The 17,221-nt window shown below is 34.8% G+C and overlaps 1 pseudogene; it reads right to left on the minus strand.

The window, feature by feature from the left end:
- Positions 1 to 321: 321 nt before the first annotated feature.
- On the minus strand, positions 322 to 4,868 carry LOC115991214 (annotated as a pseudogene).
- Between the last annotated feature and the right edge of the window lie 12,353 nt (positions 4,869 to 17,221).

Consider the following 17,221-nt stretch of genomic DNA (forward strand, 5'->3'; position numbering starts at 1 on the left):
TTCAAATTTGAAGCATATGTGGGAATTCTTTTTGTAATAAAGATAAGTCCCTTAATTTAAGAGATAAAAGAGTTAGGACAAATATGTGGGGTTCAGTTTTTAATTTATGTACAACTATGTCATTAAAAACATTTTCTGTATCCTGAAAGCACCCTCTTAGCCGTTTTTAAATCCTATTCTAAATCAGGAAAATAGGATATTGTTTTTTGAAAATTGAATTTAGAAAATATTAGCAAAACAATAAATTCAAGTGTGGGACCCATCATTTTATGGATTGCAAAATAAAAAAACTATATTTAAATACTCTTACCAAATAGGCCCTTAGCGACTTTCAATTTCAGAAATTGTTATTTCATTTACAAAATTAGCTGCTTTGCCATTTAATTTGTCTTTATTATTGAAAGTACTCTTCAAAATAAATGTAGGTTCTTTTGGAGAAGGAATAGTTGTGTCATTACCCAACATGAAAACAATTGCTGACATGGTTGGCCGATCTATTGCATGTTCTTGCACGCACAAAAGCCTAATTTGAATGCATCTTGAAACTTCAATAGCAGGGTATGTCTCACCTAGTGATGGATCAACAATTTCCATTGCTTTGCCTTCCCTCCATAGATCCTAAATCTGCTGACAATATATTCATCATATCAAGCTAAATAATATAAGCCGAATTTATTAGTCATTGTTTGCACTTGTACTTACATGACCAATCAAATTTGAGGGAGGACCATCAGGATGATAAGTGCTATTCTTTTTACCAATAATTATCTCTAATAGCAAAACCCCAAAGCTATATACATTAGACTTTATTGAATATAGTCCTTGCATTGCATATTCTAGTGATATATAGCCACTGCGTAAAACAATGAAAAAGAATCCATTGAGCTATGCTCATTATTGAACCAAAAAAGAAAGAAAGATTAAAGATGATCCATTGGGCACGAACATGGCATATTACATTAGAAATAACACAAGATAATAAAGAGTTATAAAGATATTCTAGATATTTTTCTTAGAGAGGCCTGCAGTTTGTACTCTTTCTAGATATGAAAACGTTAGTCAAGTAATTTTGTAGAAACTATAAATATATCTTTGCAATTTGGCAAACTTACTATGTTCCAACGATGCAATTTATATTTGCTTCGATTTGGTCACCCCCAACTATTCTAGCCATACCAAAATTTGAAAATTTTTGATTCAAAGTATTGTCGAGTAGAATATTGCTGGCCTTTAAATCTTTATGGATAATTCTTAATCTTGAGTCTTGATGAAGATATAGCATCCCTTGAGCAATTCTACAAATAATCTCAAATCACTTTTCCCAATCTAAACATGTCATTTTTGTTTCATCTAAATGAAGATGTGAGAACTTGGATTAGATTGCATTTGTGCTTACTTGGTTATGTATATAATCTCACTAGTAGGAATTGATATGTTTGTAACTGGAGGACCATTTTCTGGTGATGATGAGTTAATTTCATCTTCATGGGAAAAGAAGACATACCAAAGATGAAAGAGTCTAAGCTTTTATTTGGCAAGTACTCATAGACTAACATCTTGTCTTCTTCGTGAATGCAACAACCTAAAATTCTCACAAGGTTCTTATGTTGAAGTTAAGCGATTAGTGCAATTTCATTTTTGAACTGTTCTATTCATTGTCCTGAATATTTTGATAGTCTTTTCACTGCTATTTCCATCCCATTCTGTAGTGAACCCTGAAATTAAATTTCAGATTGCATTATATCAAAAAATCAATATAAAAAAATTCAGATTTAACAGATTGTTGTGAGAAATTCAACTTAGTGCACAATTGTTGAGAGAAATTCAACTTAGTGTATTATTTGGGCAAGCCTAATTGCATTTAACAGATTCGTGCTAAATGAATACCCTAAACATTCAGGATGTCCTTTCTAATCCATCTACACACTTGACATAAGATTAAGCAATTTTTGGGACTTGTTCACAAAGATTACCTTATAAACTGAGCCAAAACCCCCTTTGCCAAGCTTGTTAGAAATAGAGAAGTCATTTGTGGCTGCAATAATGGTTATTAGATCAAACACCAGAAATTTTGAATTTCTAGTTCCATCAAGGTCCCTTTTACTTGGAGTGTCTTCAAAGTTTGGTAAATGGGAAGCAATGCTTTGATTCTTCCCTGTCATAAAATAAGTAACAAATAATGTAAATTACCATATTTCTACAAGGACATAGTTTGGCTCCAAACATTGTTTGAAGAATTAGGCTTCAACCTAGGAAGATGACACACATCTGTTATCTTCCTATCGAGGGTTGAAGCCTAAGACTGTAAAAATGACTGGAGCCAAACTTTTACCTTTCTCCAATCATGAATTCCCACACAAAAGCCCCATCTAAATGAAACTGAGCAAATAACTCAAAGAAAACATGAAATAGAAGAAAATAAGAGGAAGAATTTAAGTTTATAATTTCCAGTTCCTCATTGATAGGAAATCCCACTTGGTGGCCTTTTTTGGCCTCTAACAATTTAAAAATCACTTTTCTTAGAGGTATGTCCTTCTGGGTATTGAAAGTTCCTCGAGGCTATCGATGAGGCTGTAGAAAATATTAGGACATTCATCAAGTTTTTAGTTGAAAAGGGTAGAGTGATATTCATGTGGCTTGATAATTGACATTTTGAAGATGTTTTGGTCCCCCAATTTTGCCCACTAGGTGGTCTATCATACTGCAAGTTCTACGTTTGCAAAAATATCAAGCATTCTAAAAGATGTGCAGTGGCCTTGGAAACCTACCAGATTAGAAGATCTACTATACATGCTTATTTCCATGTACAAAAATTAACTAGAATGACTTAATGCTCTGGATTCCAACTAAATCTAGAAAATTCACATGCAATTCAACTTGAATTGTAATGAGAAGTAAAAAGGGCACAGTTGAATGGTGGAAGCTGGTGTAAGTCTAAAGCAGCCATTTCCTCATATTTTGATTGGCAGTGAAGGACAAGTTGCAGTTCAGTGGTGGAGTAAAGTAAAAAAAACGAAGGCCTTAATTCAAAGGAGGAAGTAGTCCTTCATATTTTTGCTGGCTATGAAGGACAAGTTGCCTACTTAAGAATGGCTTGCAAAATCGGGTACAAACCTACAATGGTGATCTCTTATGTGCTTTTTGTAGAAGTCAGTGGAATCTGTGACCATGTGCTCTGTGTGTGTTCTTTCACTTGATTTGGTATTAGATTTCTGCATTTATGTATGGTAGATAAGGGAATCTGCAGATGGAATGATCTAATGCACTAAGGAATACATAGATTGAAAGGCAAAAAGTTTAAGTCTAGTATTTTTCAAAATGATCAAAGTTTGGCTCCAAACATGTTTGGAGTATCTTTTCCAACTCATTACATGGTGATTTATAAGATTATCCATGTGTATTATTTAATCAAGTTACATGACTCATTTAAAAAGTCATGCGACTAAAATTACACATGGATGATCTCTTAAATTGTTACATCATGGTCATGGGTTCAGCAAAATAGCTCCAAACATGTTTGGAGCCAAACTTTGTCCTTTCAAAATTGCCTTGGTTGCTTCTTTATACCATCTACTTAGATGCAATACACTGGGTTTCCAATTAAATTTAAACACATGATTGCATTAACCAATAAAACACAAACAATGTTATCTTTTCCAAGAACATCTAATTTTAATGTAGCTATATGTTTGGATTTAATTGGGGAGTCCAATGTACATTATCTAAGTTTTGCCCCAGAAGTTCTATAAAAAAAAAAAATAATAATAATAATAAAAAAAAAGAGAAAAAGATAAAGGAATCATCCAAAATTGGAATTTATAGCTGGTTCATTAGATTCATCGCTGCTTCTTGTAAAAATTTGAAGAATTCAATACAAAAATGGAATTTATATAATCATTTAAGTGTGTTTCTCTGTTATTAAGAGTGCTACGTGGTCTGTTAGTTGAAACTTTGAAAGATGTTTGTACTTTGTACAACTTTATCTGGCTTATGTTTTGATTTGCATTGTTGCATTGATGGTATGTATTGTTATGTTTTTTGCAATGCAAAACGCTCCTTCATAAATAATTAGTACAACTTTATCTAGCAAAATTTTAAATTTCTTTCTATTTTTTCATTCATTCTTTTACAAACTCTTATACTGAAGAAGGAAAAAAAAAAAAAAAAAAAAAAAAAAAAAAAAAAAAAAAAAAAAAAAAACTAGCATCATGCATTATTGCTGGGGCAGGTATTTGGTAGTGTCACATATTTGGTAAATTCAAAAACATTATATGAAGTCAAAAAGACCAAAAGATGAAGCTTTGTAAAAGAATAAAATATACCTAGCACAACAGCATCCACGCGTATGTATAAATCTTGTCCTAGATTAGAAAATGTTCTTGTATCCACCAACTCCCCATGCCATCTCAAGCATCCAATCCCTTCACTCTCACATGTGCTCGAGTAAGCCATACACGAACAATTCCTCAAGCACTCTCTCACTCACACTCTTCCAAACTTAAACTCATGTTTGCAAGTGCTTTTGAAGTGACGGGCACCTTCACATGTGCCAACTTCACGAATCCTTCTCCACTATTGCACGTGGACACTCCTTGCTTCCTCCTGCACCCATGTGACCCATCTCTTAAGAACCAATCACGGGGCGACTTGGGTTTAAACCCAGGTAAGCACATGCACACAAACTTGTTGACATTATACGGGTCACAGTAACCATTTGGACCGCAAAACAAATACTTATTGCATAACTCGACTGTGAACGGGATCCCCACCCATCTACTCTCTGACCAGGTGAGGAATTGTAATGTTCCTAATTCATGCAGAACAAATCTAGTTTTAGGGAGAGCTTTGAGATCAGTTATATTATACATGAGGGTGATCTCATCTTGATAATTCACAAAGATAAAATTGAAGGTGAAATAAAAAAATTTAGGTGTCAATTTAGGTACACCGCCCAATCCTTGGCCGGTCCAAGATCGGATTCGCCATAATGGAACTCGATCCATATAGAAGAAAAATTAGGGATACCCACTTGAGTAACAGTACACCCATTCACCCAAATATCTAAAAGAAAGAAACAAAAAAAAAAAAAAAAAAAAAAAAAAGAGAAGAGAGAAGAGAAGAGGTCGGACTTGAGAGAGAGAAGAGAAGAGGTCAGACTTGTTGTCCACGCCGAGAGAGAGAGAGAGAGGAAGGGATAGGGCACGGTGTCGACATCTATGGAACTTGCCGATCAGCCCGATCTAGCTCCGGTGAGGGACAAAGGGCAGTGGGCAAAGGTCAGAGGGAGGGTGGGTTAAGAACTTGAGATGTGGGTTTCAACTTTCAGTGTAATGACTTCTTAGACTCTAAGCTTGCTTTTTTGTTTTAGGGTATATCACAAAATCAATGGTATTGGTAAGTCCATCTGTCAAAATCTGTGATTTTTTTTTTCACTACTGGCGTGTCGGAGAAGTGAAAAAAAAAAAGAAAAAAAAAAGAGAGAGACACTGGAGTCTGGTGAGTCTTACTTGTCGGACACCGGTACTTCGCCAAAAATGGCGTGTCGGTGCAACCTAGATTCTCACGCGGACTGAAGGTGGGATTCACACGTTGTTTCCTATTGCTAGTCTGCTAGTGCTAAGGCAAAGCTAAATAAAATGCAAATGTGAGCACAATGAAAGGTGAAATGAGATATTTTCTATATTCAGAAAAAAGAAATGAGATATTTTCTATAGTTTTTTATTATTATTATTTACTTATCCATTTTAAACAAATGTGTGCTTTGTTTTCTTTAAAAGAATTGATAAAAATTTGTTTACATAAAATAAATAAATCGAGTAATTTCTTTTTTGTTGGTAAATAGAGATTCAAAATCAAAATTAAGTAGGACTTGGTGGTTGTCTACTTGTCTACTCAGCTAGGAACACATGCTTAGGTGGTGTTTTTATTATAATCAATCATATAATAGCAATACATGATACACCAATGACCAAGCATGTAAACCTTACAGTAAGGGCCTATTTGTTGTTAGGACATATGTGATTCACTTGTTAGGAACATATGTTACTATTATATGTAATTGACTAATCCTTTGACAAAATGCACTTTACTTGTATTTGGGTAGATTTATGATGTATTTAATACTTCAAGAAACTGTGTTTCAAAATCAAGTGTTAAAGCCATGCAAGTCTGTTCAAGATTCAAGCTGAAAAGTGTCTGTCATTAAAACTCGACATCTAGCCATCTATCGAGCTTAAAAGAGCTGTTCAGCCCCGTGGCTCGACAGCAGCTCGACAGATAGGGTATCCGTCGAGGTTTATGAAAAACAGAATTTCAGTTCTGTTTTGACTCTAATCTATGATTATGTGTTTGGACATTCTTTTCTCATAACTCTAGACATATAAAAGGATTATTTTAAGGGTCTTCAAAGGGTACACGAGTTGCACAAGTGTTGAGCAAAATTTGTTCAAGCAATTTGTGACCGGAGACACAATTTTGCCCTAGTTCATTGTTCTTGTGAAGAAGTTGCCGTGTTTGTGTACCGTAGGGTTTTGTGACCAAGCATATTTTGGATCTTCATCATTGGGATGAACTGAAGAACTTTGCAGCCAACAAACTTCTCTAGTTGGTGATTGAAGTCACGTACTGGGATCCGCGCAATTGGTTAGTCACATACTTAGGAGTCGTGCATCGAAAGGAGAAATTATCACTACAAAACAAGTCCAATCAGGTATTGGGGTAAGGGTTCAAATGTAGGTTGGTATAAGGTATTGGGATTCCTTTACTTGTAACCGCTTGTTGTGATAATAGTGGAATTTTGGGAGTGGTGACCTTAAATTCACCCGGTGGGGTTTTTGCCGTGTTGATTTTCCCCATTCGTAAACAAATCACCGTGTCAAATTTATTTTCCGCTGCATACTTAGTTTATTGGTTATTTATTTGTACTACCATGTATTTGTATGTTAATTAACTTAATTAATTCACTTGGTTAAATTAATTGGTTAATTTATCACAAGGGGTCAATTTTTTTTTGGCCTATCAAATGATATCAGAGCAAGCACACTTTGATTAGGGTTAATTTTTGTTGTGTTGATCCATTGACCTTTGTTTGTCATGGATAGAGGACAATCATTAATTATACCTCCTTTATTTGATGGCACTAACTATGCATACTGGAAAGTACGTATGAGAGATTTCTTGTAGTCTTTAGATGAGAAAGTGTGGCAAGCTGTGGAGATAGGTTGGACTAAGCCTATAGAAGTGCCGGCCGATTGGGATGATGCCAAGATCAAGGCGGCAAACTTCAACAGCAGGGCATTGAATGCTTTATTCAGTGCAGTCACTAGTGAGGAGTTCAAAAAGATATCCTCCACTAAAATTGCGAAGGAAGCATGGACCATCCTCTAGACAACCTATGAAGGAACTAAGGCTGTTAAGGATTTGAAGCTTCAGAGGCTCACTACAAGCTTCGAAGAGATCAAGATGGAGGAGGATGAGTTGTTTGATGAGTTTTATGCCAAGCTCAAGGACATAGTGAACTTATCTTTCAATCTTGGGGAAACCATTTCTGAACCCAAGATTGTGAGAAAGGTACTCAGATCTCTACCTGAGAGATTTCATGCCAAGATTACAGTGATTGAGCAATCAAAAGACACTGATAAGATTCATTTGACAATGCTGGTTGGTAATTTGCAGACTTACGAGCTAGGGTTAATAAGGATTGGTAAGTCGGGTAAGAGCAAGGCACTTGCTGCTACTTTGAGCGACACTGAGCTTGAGGATGATTCCGACAATGAGGATGACGAAATCCTGAATGTCTTCACTGCCACTGTCAATCCTACTGAGGGGATTGTTGAAGATGTGGATGAAGAAGTGGAATTGGTGGAGTCCAAGTTTAAGAAGATGGATGATCAAGATGATATCCATACAGCATATGAGAAACTATATAAGCTTTCTGAGAAACATAAGAAACTTTATAAGCTGGCCACCAAGAAGCTTAGCGATGTGGAACTTGATCGTGAAGAGCTTTCTACAAAGTTTGATGAAGTTAATCAAACTATTGGAGCATTGAGGTTCGAGAACAATTTCTTGGCTGAGAAGACCAAGAAGCTTGAAGCGGAGCTGTTTCAAGTCAGAACTCAATTGGAGGGGACTTCAAGTGCAAAGCTTGATGAGATGCTCAGTCTTCAAAAATCTGCTTCTGATCGAACAGGTTTAGGGTATGGTCTCTCTTTTTCTAATACTGCTTCTACTAGTACTACTGTTTTTATTCCTCCTAGTAATAATGTTGAAATTGAGAACAATGATGTTAAAACTGATTTAGCTAGTGAGAACATAGACAAGGGTAAATTTGTCTTAGGAGCACCCCCTAAGCAAGATAAGAAGGAAGCTAAAAACCCTAGGACTAAGAAGGTTAACTCTCAAAAGCCTAAATAGAAGAAGCAGCATCTTTGTCATTATTGTGGAGTTGCTAATCATACTAGACCAAATTGCTATAAGTGGTTAGCCACTCAACAGAGCAACGACATGATAGCATCTAGAAGCCAGAATCAACTTCAATCCTTTCTTGCTCCCCTTGGAGATCTTCTTAAAGCCCTCATGATCCTTTCAAACTTGAACGGTTTCAATTCTTCCCCCTCACCGCCAGTTCAAAGGTTCATTCAAAGCAAAGGTTCTTCCAATGCGTGGAAGGAAAAGGACTCCAAGTGATTCTATAACTTTTCCCTTTCTCTCTACTTGTTTTTGTATGTGCATTACTTGTGTGTTTTGATTTCAAGTTTTGAGTTAGTCTAGTTTTATGCTTTGCTTTGTTTAACATGTTTTTGTTTGTTTTTAGTTTTGTTTATTTTGTTTTTCATATAAAAATAAAATAAAAAATTGAAAAATCAGAAAAATACAAAAACAGTGTGTTTTTTTGTATACGTTGGTACTTGTGTACCTTGGATGGCCATTGGAACAATTTTTTCTAAACTTTGTATCTCTTGTATCTTAGATGAGCATCTCCATGCACAACTAAGCAAGTGAGCTTTGTGACTCTTGTTTGTGATGAGTAAGATTAAGTAATCTCTTGTACTTAACACTTGTATCACTCTTTTTGATGGGAAGGACTAAAAAATCCTAAGAGAAAGGCATCAATAACTATCTCACCATTGTTGCCCGCCAATCATAATATAACATCTGTATACTTGGGCATAGCAAAATTGTGATGTTTAGCTTAACATAATTGAGTATTTATTTTCTCTCTCTTATATGCCCATACATGATTTGCTTAAAAAGAAAAATATGCAAAGAAAAATTAAAAGCAAAAAGAATCAAAATGCTTTAAATATGATTGCAAGCGTGTATTATAGGAAATGTAGGAGTTATAGGATGTACCTCGAAGGCGATAGTCCCCATCAAACAGTTATGATTGTGTGTGAGTTAAAGTGATTTTCTCATATCTCAAATTGTTATAACATGTATACACTTATGTAATCTTGCGATGTTTTTCACACACAACACGCAATATTCTTTGCTACTCTTGATACAGGTGCAGGTACAATGTGATTTAGCCATCACAAGGTTTACATGTGTTAATGTATGCTTACTAAACTGTCTTGACTTGTTTTTGAAATATAAATTTGGTAAGACTTGTTTATTGTGTGTGTGTTTGGGATCCATGTGCTTAGAAATTGTTGTTGAGAGATGTTTTTGAGAGTTTAAAATGTTGATTGGATCTTTGGTTGTGTTGCATGCTTTATTGCATTCATATATGTGTTTTTCTCTTCCTGAAAAACAGTTTTTAAGCAACCTCGATACCTTCTCGACATCTGGCCTTTCTGTTGAGATCTTAAGCTGTTTCTTATCGTAATCTCGATAGCTGTCTCGACAACTGGTGGATTGATCGAGAAAGTTCCTGGGCCCTCGATAGTTTCTCGACAACTGGTGGATAGATCGAGCTTCTGTTCTTCTGTCTTTGCTTTGTTCCTCGACACCTTCTCGACAGCAGTATTTGATGACGTTGTTTTTCTCGACACCTTCCTCGACAGATGGCTCAACACCTCTATTTGTCGAGATTTACTGACCTTCTATATAAAGGTCAAGCGCAATTCGGATCTCATTTCTCTCGATCTCTCTCTCGATAGCTTCGTGTTCTCTCCTCCCAAACCTCTCTCACTCACTCCAAACTTCTTCCTCAAGGTTTCTTCAAGTTTTTTCAAGTTTTTCTTCACTTGGTAAGCTTCGAATCTCTCATTTACATGCATTTTCATGTTTTGAAACCTAGGTTTTAGGGGTTTTGAAATATTTTGGGGTTTTTCAAAATTGTTGAGTTTTTGTTGAAATTTTGGGATGGGTTTTTGATTAAATGAGTTTAAAACCTCATACATTGCATCACACATGCATTATAACTATATTTTTATGCATTTAGATGTGTGTTATATATGTTAAACTGATTGTGTGCTGGTAGGTTTGGATTGGGCTGAGCTCATAATGTAATTTATTTTGCATGTCACATGGTCATGCATTTTCATGCATACATACCTTACATCCAGTTTATTTCTCTATTTGAAATGTTTGGAGCTTTTTTGAGTGTTTCATTCTTCCCCCTCACTCTCTAGTTTACGTTAGTGCGTCAATGGCACCAAAACGTAAATCTGCTCTGTTCCATAACCCTTTGCATTCTAGAGCCTCCACTTCATCTTCTGATCCTACCCTTTCTTCTATTCGGTTTTGTGATGAGGATGCCCGAAAGGACTTCTCAGAGAAATTTTCTCGACGAGGTGTTCATTCGGAACGCCAAATCATTTTGGCGGACTTCACCGACACTGACCTACCCGATGTCATTCATAGTCGGGGTTGGGAATCACTGTGTGATATCCCGGTCACTTGTTCTTCCGTGCTGATTTAGGAGTTTTACTCCAACATGCATGGAATTGATTCTTTAGTACCTCTCTTTCATACTCGCGTTCGAGGTACGCGCATTGTTGTCACACCGTAGCTTGTTATGGATGTGCTCTATGTTCTGAGGGTAAAGCATCCTGATTACCCCGGATGTGAGCGTTTGAGGACTGTGTCCAAAGACAAGATGATCTTTGCTTTTTGCGGTGCCTTTTGATTGGGGTAATTGTCAATTTACACCATGTAAGACCTTTGCTAAAGGTCCGAGATTCATGAACATGGTGATGACTTTTGTTTTGCACCCACTCTCTCACTATAACTCTATCACAGAGCCTTGTGCTCGATTTTTGCTTTCCTTGTTAGAGCACCTCACTATAGATTTTCCTTTACATTTTATTCTTTCCATTATAGATGTGTATAAGGATATGACTTCTTGTGATAAGCTCATTTTCCCTTTCGCTATCACGCGGATTTTATGCCATTTTTCTGTTCCTTTTCCCTCTTTCAACCATTTCCCCGTTATATGTGCCATTGACTATGCTACCGTTAAACAGAGTGAGGTACAGTTTCGATCAAGGCGGTTTGGTATGACAGCTCCTCCCACTCCTTCTGCTCCATCAACATCCACTCCCTCCTCTTTTATGAGTGGAGTGACTCTAGAGGACATCATGGCACAACTTCAGTGCATGGATGCTCTCCTCGACACTCTCAGTGATGAGTTGTGTCAAGTGAACACCCGTGTTGGACACATTGCTTGACGTCAGGCTGAGATGGATGGTTATACTATGCCTTCCACTCTTATAGTCCCTGCGGATGAGAGTGATGCTAATGATGCTGATGATGATGATGATGCTGATTCTGATGATGAGGATGATGGCGATGCTAGCTCACCCAGTGATGATGAGATGTCTACTTGACACTCTTACCCTTTGTCATTCGTGACAAAAAGGGGGAGTAGTTTTGGTTATGAGAGTAGTCATACTTAGGGGGAGGATTAGCATAGGAGATCTTTGTTAGGGGGAGAGTGCATTATAAGGGATGTAGTGAGGATTACATGTATCTTTTTTCTTTTCTCTTCTTTTCTCTATTTTAGATACATTTATTCTTGTACCTTAGGTCTTGTGACCATTATTGACATACATTGTACTTATTTTCTTTATATATTGTTGTATGTTTCTTTCACCTATCCTTGCATGTGTTGTTTCTTTTCTTTCTTTATACACATGGTTTTTATTACTTGTATGCAATCTATTATTTCTGTTTCACACAAAGATGCCTTGATGAATTTTGTTTAAAGCGTTTCAGAAATATAGGTTGTCAAAGTCTTTTTGCCATAAACTCTCTTCTTGCAAAGTTTTTCAAAAGTTTGTGTTAGGATAGATATTATTGTATTCAACAAGTGAACATGAGTTTAGTGATTTATGACTTCTCTCATATCTCATTTTTTTGTTGTGGTTTTGTCACGGATTGCCAAAGAGAGAGATTGTTAGGACATATGTGATTCACTTGTTAGGAATATATGTTACTATTATATGTAATTGGCTAATCTTTTGACAACAAAACGCACTTTACTTGTATTTTGGTAGATCTAGGATGTATTTAACACTTCTAGCAACTGTGTTTCAAGATCAAGTGTTAAAACTATGCAAGTCTGTCCAAGATTCAAGCTGAAAAGTGCCTATCATTAAAGCTCGACAGCTAGCCATCTATCGAGCTTAAAAGAGTTGTTTAGCCTCGTGGCTCGACAGATAGGGTATCTGTCGAGGCTTATGAAAAACAGAATTTCAGTTCTGTTTTGACTTTAATCCATAATTATGTGTTTTGGGCCTTCTTTTCTCACAACCCTAGACATATAAAAGGATTATTTTAAGGGCTTTCAAAGGGTACACAAGTTGCACAAGTGTTGAGCCAAGTTTGTTCAAGAAATTTGTGATCGGAGACACAGTTTTGCCCTAGTTCATTGTTCTTGTGAAGAAGTTGCTGTGTTTGTGCACTGTAAGGTTTTGTGACCAAGCATCTTTTGGATCTTTTTCGTTGGGATGAACTGAAGAACTTTGCAGCCAACAAACTTCTCTAGTTGGTGATTGAAGTCGCGTACTGGGATCCATGCAATTGGTTAGTCACGTACTTGGGAGCCGTGCATCGAAAGAAGAAATTGTCACTACAGAACAAGTGAGAGAGAGAGAGAGAGAGAGACAAAGGTAAAGTGGGGTTATATTCTTAGGGAAGAGAGGCAAAACGTACTAGTGGGGTTTAAGTTTTGGTTATTTTATTCTAAAACTTAAAAAGCCATGTTGACTATTCAGCAAAAAGGAAAGAACCATGTGGAATGCTGGAATGTTCTTTTTAATTTCTCTTGAACGATTTTTAAATAAATTAGTTTATCAATAAACCTTTTGAGATATTATCTATCTTGTACAAATTTGTTAAAAATTAACAAGAGAAATTCTTCTTAGTCTTTACTTTTTATTATTTAATCAAGATATATATATATATATATATATATATTCAAATCTTTTTAAACATTATATTATTTTAATAAATATTGCTAAATTTTGTACATTTAATTAATTTATTTTTTAATAAATAAAAAATAATTTATTTTTATTTCATTAATTATTAAAATAATTATTACGTAATCATGGTTCAACCTTAGTTGAACCTCAGTTCGACCTCAAAAATCTTGAACCTCTCATTTTTTTATAGTTCAATGCACGGTCCCGGTCTAAAACCATAGTCACAAGTACGAAACTTAATTTAAGTTAGCTTGTGTATAACATTTTTATAAAGACTTCATATTAGATTGTATAAGTTTATTATAAATAGTCCATTTTAATTGTAGTAATTATATAGAATTTTTAATTATAAAAGGTTAATATAAATCTAATTTTTATGAGTTTCTTACTGAAGATTATTTTATATATCTAATTAACTAGTATAATTTGATTTAACCTGTAATTTAGTCAATAATTATTAGCATAGATTTCTAAAGGGCTAAAAGAAATTAAATAAATAAGGAGTAAAAAGAAATGATTTAGAAAGATGCGTGTAACAAGTGAAAACTTATAGATTATAGAGAATTGTTGTTTTTTCCGAGAAGCTTCTATTGTGTGATTGTTGGTTTCAAAGGAATATGCAATGTTTTTTGAGAGAGAGAGAGAGAGAGAGAGAGAGAGAGAGAGAGAGAGAGAGAGAGAGAGAGAGAGAGAGAGAGAGAGAGACTGGGCCTAGGCCACTAAAGGTCTTTGTTGATACCGTATTTTGTCTGACTCTGATTCACGCGGCAAAACAAAGACCCAAAAAAAGAAAAAAAGAAAAAGAAAATAAAAAGTGCAAAAACATGAGTTTTGAAGCCAAAAAGGAAAAAAGTAAATACAACATGTTTGAACGGTGAATCAAAAAGTCACAACATTTGAAAAACTCATTTTATGAAAAATTTGACCAAAACCCTAATTAGGTGTGGTAAAAAAGTTGACTTATTAATCCGACTGTTAGATCGTGTTGAATTTTGGACTGTCTTGTAGGGTTTGTTTTTCCCTTAGAAATGATAGTTTACAAGCCAAAATCGGAATTAAAACACATAAGATATCAAAAAAACATTAAAAAAAAAAACCCTAATAAAACCTTTACTTTTTTTAGGAAAAACTGGCAGTTTGTGACTCGACTTCGCGCAAAATATTGTACCGATTGGGCAAGAACTAAAACAAAATGGTTGGACCATCTTGAAGAACAAGGTCTTAGCTAATTTTCAACAAGAGGGCTCGATAATATCGGCTTTGGATTAAAAGATATGATTTTTTCAAGGGAAGACGTCCAGAATTTTTTAGCTTTGCGTCACCTCCCTTCCGAGTGCTATATCATAAAGATTGTAGCTCCAAAACAAACAAGTATAGAATCATTGAAAACTAGACATCTAGAGCTTTCTGTGCATATAAAATTCCAAGAAAACGGAGCTCATAAAGGCCTCCAAATAGCCACGCAAAAATCAGGCCAGAAATTAAATATATAAATAAAAGACAAAAAATGCTGATGAGGCGCTGATGAAGTGGATAAGGATAAGGATGGAGCTGGAATTGGTGTACCAGGTACACCAATGCCAGCTGCCCCTTTGAAGGAGCGGCTAGCATTAGTGTACCATGGTACACCAATGCTAGCCTCCACTTTCCTCCATTTTTGCTATAAATACCCCCCTTTCCTCCATTTTTGCTATAAATACCCCCCCCCCCACCCATTTTAGGAAAAATCATGTAGAAATTGATTTAAAAGTAAGGTAGGAAATTTATGTATGATTTGAGTAAGAAATTGAAAAAAAAGAAAAAAAAATCTCTCTCTCTCTAGGAAACCCACACAAAAAGCTCCATCCTTGCTCCAAATCTTGTTTTTTTTTTTTTTTTTTTTTTTTTTTTTTTTTTTTTTTTTTTTGTTGGGTAAGGATTGGGGGTGGGTTTAGTTTCTTGATAACTAAACCCGTCCCTCCCTTTTACCTTTGTAATCATTTTGCACATCTATAAAAATCTCTTTTCTTTACTTCTTGTTTTTATTTGCTCTTATATGTTGTTCTTGTATATATTATCTAACCCTTTAATTGAAGCTTTTAATATTATTGTTTGTATATTATGTTTATCTTGTTCATCCTAGATGGGTATTGGACCATCATCCTAGGTGATTCATGGGAAGTACCCTTAGGGGGAAGAACTCCCATCCACCTAGGCATCTAGGATTTTATTGCTTGCTTTACATTCTTGCAATCCCATTTATTTTATTGCACATCCCCCATTGCCCTTTACTTTCCTTGCTCCTATATCTGTGTGTATATATATATATATATATATAGACACACTATATGTGTGTATATATATATATATATACACACATATGTATTATATCTAGACACAAAAAAAAAAAAAAAAAAAAATTCTATCTGCTTCTTTAAATGGTGTCTAAACCCCTATTAGGGCACAATATGGGTATGTCTCACAAGAGTGGTGATGGCGTAAGAACTCCCACATCTTTGTGTTGAAGGACCCATAAGGCTTGAAGGGGATTAGGCTTTATTTAAAGAGAAAATAAAAAAACAACATCTTAATTATTGGGTTAAAATAAATTAACCACTGTTAAATTAATTTAATTACCCAAGTTGATTAATTAGGTCAAATTACATGCAAATCATGGAGGCACCAACAAATCACCAAATAAACTAAATGCAACAGAAAATAAATTAACATGGTGATTTGTTGACAAATGTGGAAATCCTCTCACAAGGCAAAAACCCACCGGGTGATTTTAAGGCACCACTCCCAAGAATCCATTAATTAGTAATCAAGCAGTTACAAGTATGAGGAATCTTACTACTACCCTGGCCTATCCCAAAATATCAACCTACAGTTGAACCTTTACTTCAATACCCAATTGAACTTGATCTTGTAGTAGACTTCTTTGCTTTGCACAAATCTCCAATCTGTGACTAGCTCCTTTGCATGGATTCCAGTATACGACTAACTCCTTAAAATCACCCGGTAGGTTTTTGCCATGTTGGTTTTCCCCATTCGAAAACAAATCACTTGTGTCAATTTAATTTTCGCTGCATTTAGTTTAATTGGTGATTTGTTTATGCTGCCACACATATTGTATGTTAATCTGATCAATTAATCAATTTGGCTAATTAATTGGTTAATTTATTACAAGGAGTCAATATATTCTTGGCCTATCAAGATATATATTAGTTTGGTGATTACACAGTAATAGAAGCCCGAATATGTGTTAAGATAGTGGAATGACATAATATTTTAGTCAAAGTTTCTAAAATACCAGAATATAAATATATATATATATATATATATATATATATATATAATATGTTGCTTAATATCTATCCTATAAAAAATATATACAATTAATATCAATTTTAAAAATTAATCTTAATAAATATAAAAATTGATCACATTGTCTCTCAAACTCACAGTAATATACATATTTATATCACAACATATAGAAACCAATTTATAAATACAAAAAATATAAAAACTAAATAAAATTTATCATTTTCAAAATTTGAATACTAAAATCATAACAAATAACACGCCAACACAATGGTTTCTTTTGACTCTTCTCCCATCATTGATCTTGGAATGTAGAACCAACAACTAAGGGCACGTTTGGTACACTGAATGAAGATTACAACAGGAATTGTAATCTTTATGACTAGGAATAAAATTTGTTGTAATGGAATAACTAAATCTATTCGTATGTTTGATTACGAGTTGTAAGTTGTAACATTAGAATAAAACTTAAGATTTATTTTAGAAAATATCTTACTCATATAATTATATTTCCTTAAAAACAATATTTTTTAAATTTGAGAGAG

This window comes from Quercus lobata, chromosome 5 (genome assembly GCF_001633185.2).
Source record: "Quercus lobata isolate SW786 chromosome 5, ValleyOak3.0 Primary Assembly, whole genome shotgun sequence".
NCBI lineage: Eukaryota > Viridiplantae > Streptophyta > Magnoliopsida > Fagales > Fagaceae > Quercus > Quercus lobata.